This window comes from Antechinus flavipes, chromosome 2, assembly GCF_016432865.1.
Source record: "Antechinus flavipes isolate AdamAnt ecotype Samford, QLD, Australia chromosome 2, AdamAnt_v2, whole genome shotgun sequence".
Taxonomy (NCBI): domain Eukaryota; kingdom Metazoa; phylum Chordata; class Mammalia; order Dasyuromorphia; family Dasyuridae; genus Antechinus; species Antechinus flavipes.
Window position 1 is genome coordinate 328115003 of NC_067399.1, and position 13882 is coordinate 328128884.

Here is a 13882-nt window from a genome sequence, read left to right on the forward strand (position 1 = left end):
GCTGTATCTGAACTTTGAATATTTATGTAGGTACAGCAAACTCCTTAAATATTTAACTAAATTCAAATAACTTGGCAGTTTAGCTTTTCTCAAATGAAATATTAAGACATAGCTCCTAAAACTGGCCTTGTTTGCAAAAATGCAAAAGTTAAATCACATCTCAAGATATCTAGGGCCATTCGAAGTAGTGGGATCATTTTCCCACTTTCTTGTAAAAGCATATCAAAAGTATTCTCTGCTATTGTTTGTTTTAAAACATATTTCCTAACAGGTCCTTGTATTTTTTGAATTTGGGTTAGATAACAAGACTATCTGTAATAAGTATCATGAAAAAATTTAAAAGCTTGATTTCTCAAATACTTTGAATGTAAATAGTCAACCCATAAAATTTTTAAAAACATTTTTATTGTTGTATAATATTCATGGACAACATTTAGTTATCTCAGAAGTACACCTGTTACAGGAAAATTTGAAGTACCTAAAATAAATGCATATTTATAATAATACAGAACACTTAAAATTTATCTTAAATGACCAAAATATAATTTATAGTAAGATATTATAAAGTACATAAAACTTCAAAAAGTCTTGCTATCCCCCTAAAAATTTAGAATTTTTAAAATAATTGAATGTTAATTTAAAAGTTTGAAAATGGAAATATCAGTATTAGCAATCTTTTATTTTAGCACTTTAAAAAATTTGTGAAGCACTTTAGTTGTGCATACACACAAGCACACACACAGAAACACACTTTTTATATATTATATTAAGACTGTCTACTCCTAAAATTTTATTCTACTTTACTTCTAAAGAATTCTAAAGATTAAAGATTTGGCAAATCACTTCTTGATGCTGTATTTCCTTTTGAGATAATCTGATTAGTAATAATACCATGAAAGTGAAACCTGGTTTTAGAATTAGAACAAGGAGAAAACCTTACAAGTCCATTTGATCCCTCCCAATTTTATATGAGGAAACTAAGACCCAGAGGAGTTAAATGATTTTTATGTGTATATCTGAAGTAACAGAGGTTCTGATTCCAAAATCAGTCTTCCCAACAAAACTGCTCTAACATAATGAAATCTATAAATAATATTTTATTAGGCAACTTTAACTAAAAGGAAAAAAGAAAATGTTAACTACATTTTATAAAGTACTAAAGTAAAAATTAGGTAATAGTTAGAGCTTAGTGATTTTTGCCTTGGCTATGTGAAAAAAAGCAGAACCTTGCACTAGGCTGTTTCCTTGGATTTTTGTCCTTTCTTTGAGGGGGAAGCATCAGCAATCAAGAAAAGGTCTTTTACTTCTGTCCTTTTTCTTGGCCCTGAAAGGACCAAACAGATGGTTTAGTCCTCAAAGGAAGCATAGAAGGGCACTATTTATTTCTGAGATTCCTAGTCTGAGATTTGAGAATAGTTGTGCTTGAATTGTGATTTTATCTTTAACTCCTAGCCCTAACAAGAACTATAAAAGTAATGAATTTCCACAGGAAAATTAAAATAATATTTTCTTTGAAATACAGATAGAAAGTATGCTTTAATTAAATAGTTGATGGAATTGAAGATTGAGATATTTCATTCAGTCTTATTGTCTGGAAGAGACAAGATATCTGTCTATACCTATTAAATAATCAGCATGCTGACAGATATAAAGAAAATCAGAAAATTCAAAAAGGTGGATTGGATGTTCCTTTAGTATTAGATTCAGGCATTTAAATAGTTTTTTGCTGCTAAGGGCTGAAACATTTTAGATCTTACCACAAAATCCCAGTAGAAAATTTTTAACAATTTTAAAATAGAGTCTTATTTAATATTGGTATAATAGCAAAGTCTCAAGATAAATTTTTGCAAAGAAAATAAACCAGTATACTTTTGATGCCAATTCATGTTTCTATTTAATATTAAAGAAACTGAAACAATAACTTAATCTTTTTGAAAGAAAAAAATTAATACAGTAGAAAATGTACTAAAGCATTGAAAACTAGATAGTTTATTAGTAGGTAATGCCTATACAATTGAGGCTATCCTAATGAAACTGCAGAAAATAAACCTGAATTTGAGTGGATAGTAAAGTACATAAAGAAAACTGGTAGTTAGCTGCCAATGTGAAATTCTGTTCAAGTTTTTAACAAGCAAAATTAGGAGATAGTTAGATATAAATGCTACACATTGATTTGGCATTTTTTTTTTTGAGCCCTTCATATTGGTGTTTCTCAAGGTTCTGTCCCTGGACTTTTAATTTTTGCTTTCTAAATTCTTCCTTGGCAGTTCGTTAGGCCTATGATTTGTTACCCTTTCTATTCAGACAACAGCCATATAGTTCCAGCTAATAATTCACAAGTGGTATTTGTGTGCACCACACAAAAGTCACACTTGCCAAAAGATGTCCAATACTTGGTCCAAATAGAAGAAAGAGCTAGGTGTTCCTGTATGAAAGTCATTCAAATGATTTTGACCTAATTTTACAGGCAAGAAAATTAAGTAAGTAAAGGAATATTTGTTGTCTAGCTATCTTATATGGCTGGGTCGGTGATGCCTAACTTGGAATCCATGTGCCCATCAGGGTGTCTATGAATTTAGATTAGGGAAAAATATGTATTTTTTTATTTCAATATAATCTATTTTCTTTGTAATTTTAAGAATTTTATGCATTTGAAATCATTCTGAGAGGGGATCTGTAGCTTTCACTAGGGTACCAAAAATTCATAACAAAAAAAGTGAGAGCTAGATTACCTCTTTCCCCCATCCAACAAAATTAAAATTTAATTCCAACAAGTTTGTACCTGACTAAAAGTTCCATAGAAATTAATAGAATATATCTTGCTTACAGAAAAGCAGTAAAAGAATAGGTAATACAGAATAGAGTTTCAGTTCAATCTTAATTAAATGTCCTTTTGGGGAGGGGAAATCTGTTTTTGATAATTATGAGTAACATTTGGCAGTGTATGATTCTTTTGACCATTTAAGAAGGGAAATAGTTTACCATTATATAATTAACTAGGATAAATAATACATATAGATAGTGGGTCAAGAAGAGTTAAATTTATGAAAGTGTTCAATAGTATTCAGGAACCCGAGTTTTACTTGTGAATTATCTGGTGAAACTGCATCGCTGTAGGAATCAATGTAATTCTTCATGGGTCACCAAAAAGGTAAGGATACACGATAAGGGTAAATATGCTTCTAAAATGTTATGAACAATGAAATCAATATATGAAAGTAACATTTAAAACTCTTAAGACATTAGAAAAAGGTGGTGGGCTAGTTATGTAGAAGGCATGAAGGAAAAGGGACAAAGAAATGTACTTGGGAGCCGTAAAATGAGATGTAGAAGAACATTCAAAATGCATTGGGTTGACACCTATTGTTAGGTATAGTCAACAATCATATACAAAAAAGTAAATTGGCTGGAGATCGTGGATCCATTGTGTTGTCCAGCAAAACTAAGAGCTGACAGTTGAGGTAACAATGCATTTACATATCCACCTAATGTTAGCAAAAAAATTGAATTATTAAACAAATTTTTGAAAGAAAAGAAATTTTGGTTTAGTGAATTATAAAGAAAGCAAGTTTATAGGGAAAAACAGAATGAAGCACCCTTTCTAAGAGTATTGATAGTATTTTAGAATTAGAAATGGGGCAGAAGATACTCAGGCCTGGCTATTTTTATCAATGATAGGACTAAGGAGTGAAGTGAATACTGGCTGTTGTGACATAGGCCTTCAGGTGACTGAGGTACCTGCTAATAAGGACTAAAGAGGTCATGAAAGTCAACTGAACTAAATGGCTTTATGTTTTGGCTACCTAGTTGGAGAAGTATATAGCATTGTAAGCCTAGGCTCAGGAAGAGCCAAGTTCAAATCCTATCTTAGAAACAAAGTCACTTTGCCTTTCTTTCCCCCATCTTTAAAATGAGGACAATACCTACTTGCTAGGGTTGTTCTGAGGATCACATGAGAATATGCTGCACTTAGCACAGTGCCTGGCACACAGTAAATGCTACACAAGCATTATTTTTTAATATTAAATTCCAGACTATAACAAGAAAACTTTTTAAGTTGAAATTTATAAAAACATATAAGTATTGCATAATTAACTCAGAAGAGTAAGGGCTATGGCTTAACTGTTGATGTCATTTTGTAAAAAAGCAGAAGTTGTATTAAGAAAAAGAATATTAGTTGTCATAGCAAGGTTTTAGAAACAATTCTACAGAAGTATACAGAATGCATAGGAAAAAATGCTATTCCCTCCCCTTAAAAAAAAAAAAAAATCTGATTTGCCTGTTAATCCTGAAAGCAGATTTATGATGGGAAAAAAAACTTTAATTATATATATATATTTAAATTTGGAATCCTGGTATAGTATAATAGATTAAAAAGCATTAAGGAATTTTTGTCAGAATTATTTCTTCTCCATTCATATTTTTCAGAGAGACTTTGTTTTCACAAACTTTGTGTTCTAAACAGCTAAACATTTTTGTGGAAATGTCTTCAATGAGTGATAAAGCATCATGAGGAAGGATGACTATAGCAGGAAAATTTCTATCCTCAACGGAAGGCATAAATTCCATCAGTACAAATTGTTTTTTTTAGTTCCCATGAAAAAATATTTTAATTCTTAAAACTCGTCTTTTGTTTTGAAGGTTAAAAATCAATTAACTTTTAAATTTCTGACATATAAACGGTGCCAAAAGAAAGGCTGTGGCCCAGCTCATTCATCTAAATGTAAACTAATTTTTAGAATTACTCAACTTCCTGCATAAATGTATCTTTGATGTCTTGAGTCCAGTTATAAATTGTATAAATTGTACTATTTGATTATTGAATCTATTCTAGCAGGCTACCTTAACACATCACCTAAATTATGTCCAATTTCATTGGACATCTCAGGATAACACTTAGGATTTCTTTTCTTCTGCAAGCTTCAAAACAATAAAGTTGGCTCTTCAGGGGAATAAATCCATGGTCATGAAGTTTAATCTTTTCCAAACTGGGCTAATTTTCTTTTAAATGAGCATCAATTATTAGAATGTTCAGAATAAACATTTTAAAATTGGTGGCTCAACAATTGTGTGTGGTGGCTACATCTACGTTTATGTACACTTATGCATATAATCCACATGTATATGTATATACATTTGGTTTATGTAAATCAGTCCGTAATTTTTTAGAATTAAGCAAAACGTTCCCGTTTAAAAGTTCTATATGCAATATATTTACTATATATAGATTGATCCATGTAATTCAGCAAAAAACCCACATCTAGCATTAGGCCTAAATGTAAGCTTAAATAAGTTATATTTTTAAAGGTTCAAGAATCCACGTTTTTCCCTTTTTCATACAATCTCTATACAAAATTATGAAAATTTCCCTAATAAGTCAGATGAAATAGTTTAATAACTGCTTATTTGTTTTTTTTAAGTAGTCCACATCAAAAGTACTTAAAATAATCTAGCTCAGTTTCCTAATAAGTGTGTCACAATGATTAAGATGGCAATTTTTCTATTATATGTAACCTATTCGCTTATGTATGCATAGTATACACATTTCAGATTCCTGCTCAAAAGAAAAAAATGAAATTTTTGTAGATTTGCTTGGAAAATGTAGCAGCCAATGTAAAAAAATTAGTATTTGGTGTCAGAAAGCAATTGATTTTTTATTGCTAAGCAAAAATAAAATTTATTATGTAAAGTTGGTTAGACTGAAATTTTATCCATAATTATATTGTGGATATCATATTTTCCTTACCTAAAAGCTTAAATGCTACAACAAAGCAAGGCTGATCTTTTAAAAACAAATGAAGGTATCTGATTTCTTTAGCTGCATGTAAAAAGTACATTTGGAGCGACTTTGCCACCAATACTAAAATGGTTAACACTATTTAACAATGGTTATCTAATTCTAAAATAGTATTAAACCTTTCTGAGTTGACCTGTATTCTCAATGAGATTATATTCTTTTATCTTTTCTTTAAGATTAAACAAGTAGATAATAGGAACTCGTCATTTGCACCTAAGATACTCAGCAATTACACTTAAGAATTTAGGATCAGTAAAAATTATTTAAGTTTGGGATGACAACTAATGATCCTAATCCTAATAATTAATAATCATAATAATAGTTATTACTCTTCTTTCCTTTTTCCAACCTCTCTAGTTCACAAGTGTTTTCACTAATACTTTTGGAATATTTTAAATATAACTGAATTATAACTGTACTCCTTTGACATACTGCTCATTCCCCATTTATGAATCTTTGCTGTCTGCTATTTGTCAATCATTGTGCTAAAGCAAGGTGATACAAAGAAAAAAGGAACATGTACCCTGACCTATAATTATAATTTAGCTAGAGACATTTACACAAATATAATTAGAGGAACCCAAAGTAGTTTTGAGGAGAATACTATGAAATGAGGAAGGGGACCAATGAGGGATCATGTAAAATTTAATGTCAAGCAGCTTGAGGTTCAGTTTTGAAGGACCATTGTTCCAAAAGAAAGATAAGGAAAGCAAAGATAGAAATAATCAATTGAAAGGCATGAATAAATCAAGTATTAAGTCCTTACCATGTATTATATACTAAAAGTTAATGGGAATTTTTGAAGAAGGCAAAAAAGTTCCTGCCCTCAAGATTCTTATTTTTCAATTATGGGAGATGACACATATATAAGGGAGTAAGAGTGTGTGTAGGTGGATGGGGTTGAGGTGGATTGTGTATGAATCTTGATAGACAAAGTAATTGGAAGATAACACAGCTAACTGTAGTGTCCTATTTGAGAATAATTAGGACAGTATGACTGGTGTACTTATAAATTACAAAAGAGAAGTGTAATGTAAAAAAAAAGAATATTGGAAAAGTGCAAGGGGGTTTTTTGTGGAGAGCTTCAAATGCCAGATAGAATTTATGTCTGATACTAGAATTAGTAATTTGAATCATGATTTATTAGGACCATTCCATACTTGTCAATCACTTTTCTATCTTGCTTATTCAAAAATAAATGAATCAATACTATGTGTTTTCAGATCTTGTTCAGAATATTTTTATATTCTAACCACACATTTAAATGAAAGATTTTAAAAAGTATTTACCAGGATTTTTCTACAAATTATGCATTTAAGTCATTGATATTCATTTCTAAGAGATTAGATTTACTGTATTACTCATTAATTTCCTTTTTCATACCCATTTTACATATCTTTGTATATGATTGAATAATTATGACTTATCAAATGATTTAAAATTTCCTGCTTTCAGTATATTGAATTAACATTCTGGGATTCATCATTGACATATTTTCTCACATTCTTTGCATACTCCAGGTATTTATCCAAGGATCCACTAGGGATTCTATAATTTACAACAAAATATCTGCAAAATTTCCCTTTTTGTATCCCATACTAAAGCAAGCATAAAAAAATACAAATGATGCACACATATATTGTATCTAGGATATTCGGTGACATACTTACTTACATGTATAGGACTGCTTGCCATCTGGGGGAGGGGAAAAATCGGAACAGAAATGAGTGCAAGGGGATAATGTAAAAAAAATTACCCTGGCATGGGTTCTGTCAATAAAAAGTTATTTTAAAAAATAGAATAAAATAAACTTGTGTCCATATATCAAAAAAAAAAAAATACAAATGAGGCAAATGTATATTCCTCCAAGATTCATAACAACAGACAAGCACTGGAACATTGCACCACAGCTAAACAGTGGGGTTATGGCATACAAGGATTCCAGAATATACTACCATGTAATTAATGCAAATGAACAGTTCATTACAACATAACATTAAGCACCTATTATGTGCTGGATAACCTCACTTGTCCAATGTTTTGTGTTAGTGGAAAATTGTGAAGGGAGACAAGAAGTGTGAGGGTGGGAGAGAGAAAGATAGTTCTATCCTTAGAATTCTCCTAGAAATATATGTAGCAGACATGTAATTCAATATACTTTCTTGAAGACTAGAGGATTGTTATCTCTGGATCCTGTCTGTCCCCTTCAATTAGTCTATGGATGGTGCCAACTTGACACTAGTCCCATAGAAGTGGGACAATCCTATAATGTCTATCCAAGCCATCCACAGATTATGATGTCCTTATATTTAAATGTCCCAACCCTTCACACATACTGTTCTTAGTTGCCTTATTTCCAATTGCCATTCAAACATCTCAAATTCCATTTCCAATAGACATCTTAAATTCAATATGTCCAAAACTGAACTCGTTATCTTTGCACAAACCTTCCCTATTACTGTTTTAACTTTACTACTTAGTAGCTATTCTAAACTCCTCTCTCCCCATTGCCCCCAATATCCAACTTGTTGACTTTTCTCAAATAAGCCCCTTTCTCTTTTCTATAACTGCTATTAATCACAGGCAGGGCCCCATTATCTTACACCTAAATTACTGCAGTAGCTTGCTGGTGGGTCTGCCTGCCTCTCCCCACTCTAATTCATTCTCTACACTCAGCCATTAAAGTGATCTTCCTTAAGTACATGTCTGATAATGCCACCTCTTGAATAAAGTCCAGTGACACTATCGCCTCCATGATCAAAAAGGAAGTACTGATTTGACATTTTAAGCCCTTCATAACCTAGCTGCCTCCTTTTTTTTCTTCTACCATATTCTTCCAACATTTATTCTTGGATCTAAAGATACTGTCCTACAAACAAGACTTCATTTTCTCTATTGTAAAATAATATGTACATGTTGATCCTCTAAATCTGCTTTCACAGACTCCAAAACTGGTTACACTCTATACCTTTTTTTTTTTTTTTTGGGGGGGGGGGGGCAACATACTATACTATACAGAACAGAGGAAAATCCTGAAAGACAAATACTGATAGGATCTTGAAATATTGTATGAGAAGAAAAAAATTCAAGAAACAATTTTGTAGTTATCAAGAGAATACAATTTATTTCATAAGAAAAAAATAATCATTCCATGTTTAAAACTATCACTGATAATACTAAGTTTTACAATCCACTTTGTGCAACCACAAAACTTTTTCATACTTATCACTTATAAAAAATCCTTTCCCAACACCTCTTTAAAGCCTTCTCTATTTCCTATTTATTCTGTAGAGATCTTATCTGTATGTTTCCATATAGTCTACCCCATTAGATTGTAAACTGTTTGAGGATAGTGACTAACTTTTCTATTTTTTGTCTCCCTAATATCTTATAATGCCTAGCATTGTAGGCACTTAATGTTTATTGAACCATTTCTATATGACATCCCTTTAAATATCTGCAGAAAACTCTTATAGCCCATTTTCCAACTAAGTTTTCTCTTATTCAGATTACATCCCTTGTTTGTTCAACCATGTCTTCAAATAGTCTGATCTTGAGAATCCTTAATTATGCTGCCATTCTTCTAGATGTTTCTCAGCTTAAAAATAATTTACCAGGAGCAGCTAGATGGCACAGTGAATAGAGCACTGACCCTGGACTCAGGAGGAACTGAGTTCAAATTTAGCCTTAGACACTTAGCACATACAAGCTATGTTACTCTGGGCAAATCACTTAACTTCCATTGCCTCAAAAAAAAAAAAAAATCCATCCAAAAAATTGTTTTTTAAAAAAATGTCCTTCCTAAAATCTAGTTTCATCACTAAACAGAATATACCAACACTGATCTGATCAGGATAAAGTATAGCTTTCTTTGTTCTGGACACTGCCTTTCCTTTTATAGTATGTCTGTGAACTAGCTCACTAACTTTTTGAGTTTTGATCTAATTTATGTTAAGCTTGAAATCTACTGCAATCATTAGAGCTTTTTCAGATGAATTTCCATCAAACTAGGATTCTCCTATATTGTACTTTTGAATTGTGAAAGTATTAAGATTTTAACATTTTTATTAATGATCTGGATAAATGTTTAGATGGCATACTTAATACAAAGCTGAAAGAGGTAACATAATAAATGACAAGAGACAGCAATTAAAAGATCTTGATAGGTTGGAAATATTGGGCTAGATTCGGAAAAAATTGTAAACACCACAAAATTATGGACAGATTAAGGGGAACTTCACTAGAGACCTCCTCCTAAGATTGTAATTCAATACTACTGCTTGTTAATAAGTATTAAATTCTGAAACTACCCAATCATAGTAGTTTTTTGTCATTCAACAACAACAAAAAAATCAGACAAAATAGAAATTTCTTAAATTCTGAAAATTGAATAGTTCAACAAATATCATTAATACCTAGACTCTGATTTCAAAAAGAATCAACAGAGGTACTGGAAGAATTGTTCTTTTGTGAGTGATACTCACCCACAGAGTAATCCTGAAATTATTTGAAACCACTGCTTTGGGGATTTAATTGGTTAATTTTTAAACTAAGTTAGTCCCTTATTAGTCTTCAGCTGTTATTTCTTGATGGAGTCATGCAGACTTCTTGTGATCAATTTCCTATTATTTTACTCCTATTATAGATGTTTGCTAACCACCCATTTAACAATACATTCTAGAACTTTATTGATTTACCATTTGACTCTCATTCTCTAACTTACTAGCTAAAAGTTGGTCTAACATCTCACCCACTATGGCATCATTCAGATGTTCTTATTGAGGTTAAGGGAAAACAACCATTTTTTAAGAATCTATAATGCCAAGAATTGTGCTAAGCACTTTACAATATCATCTCATGTGTTCCTATTAACAACTCAGGAAAGTAGGTAGGTGCTTTTAATCATCTCCATTTTACAGTTAACTGAGACAGTAGTTAAATGAATTGCATAGAGTCAACAACACAATTTGAAAGTGTTTGAAACCACATTTGGTTTCATTTGAACTTGTCTTCCCGACTCTGATGCCACACCTAGCTTCCTCTGAGCAATCAAAATTGTAGAAAATGGACTACTGACTCAGGACAGTGTGGTATAAGAGCAGGCCAGTAAAATATTTTAACATTTCTATTTAGTAAAAATTAAGCTTATCTGTTGAATTATTTTCAAGTAACATTCCTAAGAAAACACTACATTTCTTTTGTTTATGAAATTAAAATGACTTGTCTCACTTAAGTTTTCATTTTGAGATTCAAGTTTTGCAGCATCAATTTTTATATTTTTCAAAGTTCTTTTGGTACGTATTAATTTTTGTACTTTCTCAATATTAAATACAATGAGGATGAAAATAATAAAAATTGGCTCAAAAATGTTAATTATTAAAGCAAGATCTTACAAGAAATTAATGTTAGGTAATTGATTTGCCAAACTTGAATAAGAAAATGTGAATAAAAGGTAGTATGTGTTCACCGTGTAGCATTAGTTAGTAAACTACATGCTACTCATCTTGGTCCTATAACACTGCTCCAATTTTTATAATTTTAAATTTTTTAAGCTATAAATTTTATTTTTATTAGATTGGTGATAAACAGAATGAATGTTATCCAGAAATATTTTTAAATAAACTTATTTTATAGGAAAATTTTGAACAAATTTATTTTTCAGCATTACAGGACAAAATTCAATGAAGCTTACTTTCAAATATGTATTATTAAGTCACAATCATTTAATAGAGAAGAAAACAAAATATGTATTGAAAATACAAATTCTTTACAGCAATAAATATTACCCATGCAGTAGGTGACTGAATTGGGCTGCAAAAAAAATCTATTTTTTTTTTTTTTGAAATTTTGTCAATTACATATTTTTTGTGTTTTTCTCCCATAACAATTTCTATCTTAATTTCTTTTGTAATATGTTCTATTAATAGTAACAATAGCATTTACCTGATCTTTGCAACAATCCTTGACTTAGATGTTATTGTTATCCTACTTTACATGAGACAAAACTAAATGACTTGCCTGGGGTCACACAGCTAGTTTAAGTATAGGAGGTAGGATTTGATTGAATATTCCTGATTGCACTATCCACGGTGGCATCTGTGTCTATTCTTGGGGTATTATATTACGTAGGTAAACAATTCCCTGCATCTCTAATACTTTTTCTTGCAATTCTATTGCTCCCTCAATATTAAAGTTCTATTAACATTTTAACACATTGTAAATAGTACTGAAAACTCTTTTTAGTAAGGGGGCTAACTTCTCTCCCACAGAGGTCAGTAGTTTTATGACTGCTTTTTGAAATCACTAAATATACAATCCATTCCTTGAATACATGAACATAGTTTTTCTGCTGTCATTCCTAAATGCTGAATTTCAAACAGGTCTTACATTTTAATTTACTTTCTTGCATTACAAGCCTTTGCACTTTTCTGAAAACATAAATGTGTTCTGTACATTTCAACTATTTGGAAAAACAAGATTATTTCTTCCTTTAAAAAAGATGGTTTTCTTCAATGACTGAACATATTCAAAATCTGGTTCTGTTGACTTTGATGAGCCACCATAATTTCTTGTTTTCATGTTCTTCATATAAAAGTAAAAGCTCAGATGTTCTGTCATTTTAGGGAATGAAATCTGAAAAATAATTATGATGTTATCAAAATTCATGATACCACCTTGAGAGGTTAACAGAATTTGTCAATGATGTCTTTGTATAATTTTAGAAATTGTAAATTTTAAGCTAAAACATTTCCCCCCCAATTTTTATCTCTAACATGTCAGCATGATTTACTATTTCTTTGGAAATTTTTATAATTCTATTACCAACAACAGTGTTATAAAAATCAAAATATAATACTTGAGTACTATCTGATTCAGCAAAGAATTCCCCAACACTACTGGAAACCAGGTGTGATTACAAATTACAAAGGAAGGATTTCTTTGTTGAATAGTATGTTTTCAAATATTTGAATATTTCCACAATTTCGTAATATAAGGTTAAATACTCTTATTATGGCCAATTTCAAACTATCTGAATAGTTGGAGACAAAAAGCACATTACAACATCATTAGATAGTATTTCCACGGCTACTGAGACATCAAACCTCAAAACAATACAGCAAAATATAGTAAAATAATTATAAGTTGTGAGTGTTTAGCATTTAATGCCTTTGGTTCTAATCCTTTTATATTGTAAGAATATAAAATTTAACAATCGGCTTTGGAGACCTGCTGTAAGCCAGTACCAAAAGACCCCTGGTTGTTTTAGAAGTATCAGGCAAAAGCAAATTTTGACGACACACTGTGATCCAAAATACTCCAATTTCTCAAGTTAACAGAATAACACCAGGAAGGGTTGTTAACAGAATAAGATCAGGGAGGGTTGTGAGAATAGGTTGAGCAAAATCTTTTCCAGTGGCATAGTATTAACAGAAATGTGTAAAATGAAAAAATAGTACCCTGAGTATGAATAAACTGCTTTTTTCTCCCTTCTCTCTCCCTCCCTCTCCTCCTCTCTGAGGCCTATATCAGGACAAACTAGTCTTACAGGCTTGGAATAAAACGAGATGCTCACAAAATATCTAAGCGAATTTATTTGGTAAGGATACAACATTTATCCAGTTAAAATTATCTCCAACTCTCCCTTAACATTTGTTATGGTGACCTGTCTGATAAGAATCATATACACCCAGGAGTCTCTAGTTCCCCGTGCACCTGTTTTTTGAATATAGCTAACCAGGAAGGAAACTATACAAGGACCTTCAAAAAATTTAGTCACGAGTCCCAAATAGGAGGTATTGCTCCTATCGTATCTGACTCCTGAGTGACAAGGTCCCAAAGCATTCGTAAACATTGTTCCTATCCTATCTACCCACAGAATCTTATCGCTTATGTTTTTAGGATATTCTTTTTATACTGATGATCTGTCCAGCCAGTGCTCCTTCCACTATATAACACACTGCTTCTACTGTGAAAATCATCTAGTTTCATACTCTCTTCATTAATCCCTCTTATTTTCCCACTCTTAATAGACATGGAAATGGAGGTCTAAGGGGCTTATTATTCAATGTCTCATAACTAATTAAT

The 13882-nt window shown here is 31.3% G+C and overlaps 1 long non-coding RNA gene across 6 annotated transcripts in view; it reads right to left on the bottom strand.

Annotated features, from left to right (window-relative positions):
* The window catches only part of LOC127549577 (uncharacterized), a 51137-nt gene that overhangs the window by 19783 nt on the left and 17472 nt on the right, over positions 1-13882 (bottom strand). For 4 of the 6 annotated variants that reach the window (XR_007950664.1, XR_007950662.1, XR_007950661.1 and 1 more), the window contains exon 6: positions 8894-12430. The exons of the other annotated variants lie outside the window; for them this stretch is intronic. This is a non-coding gene — a long non-coding RNA (uncharacterized LOC127549577). Of the gene's footprint in view, positions 1-8893; positions 12431-13882 lie in introns of those variants that run through there. 6 annotated transcript variants of the gene reach the window in all.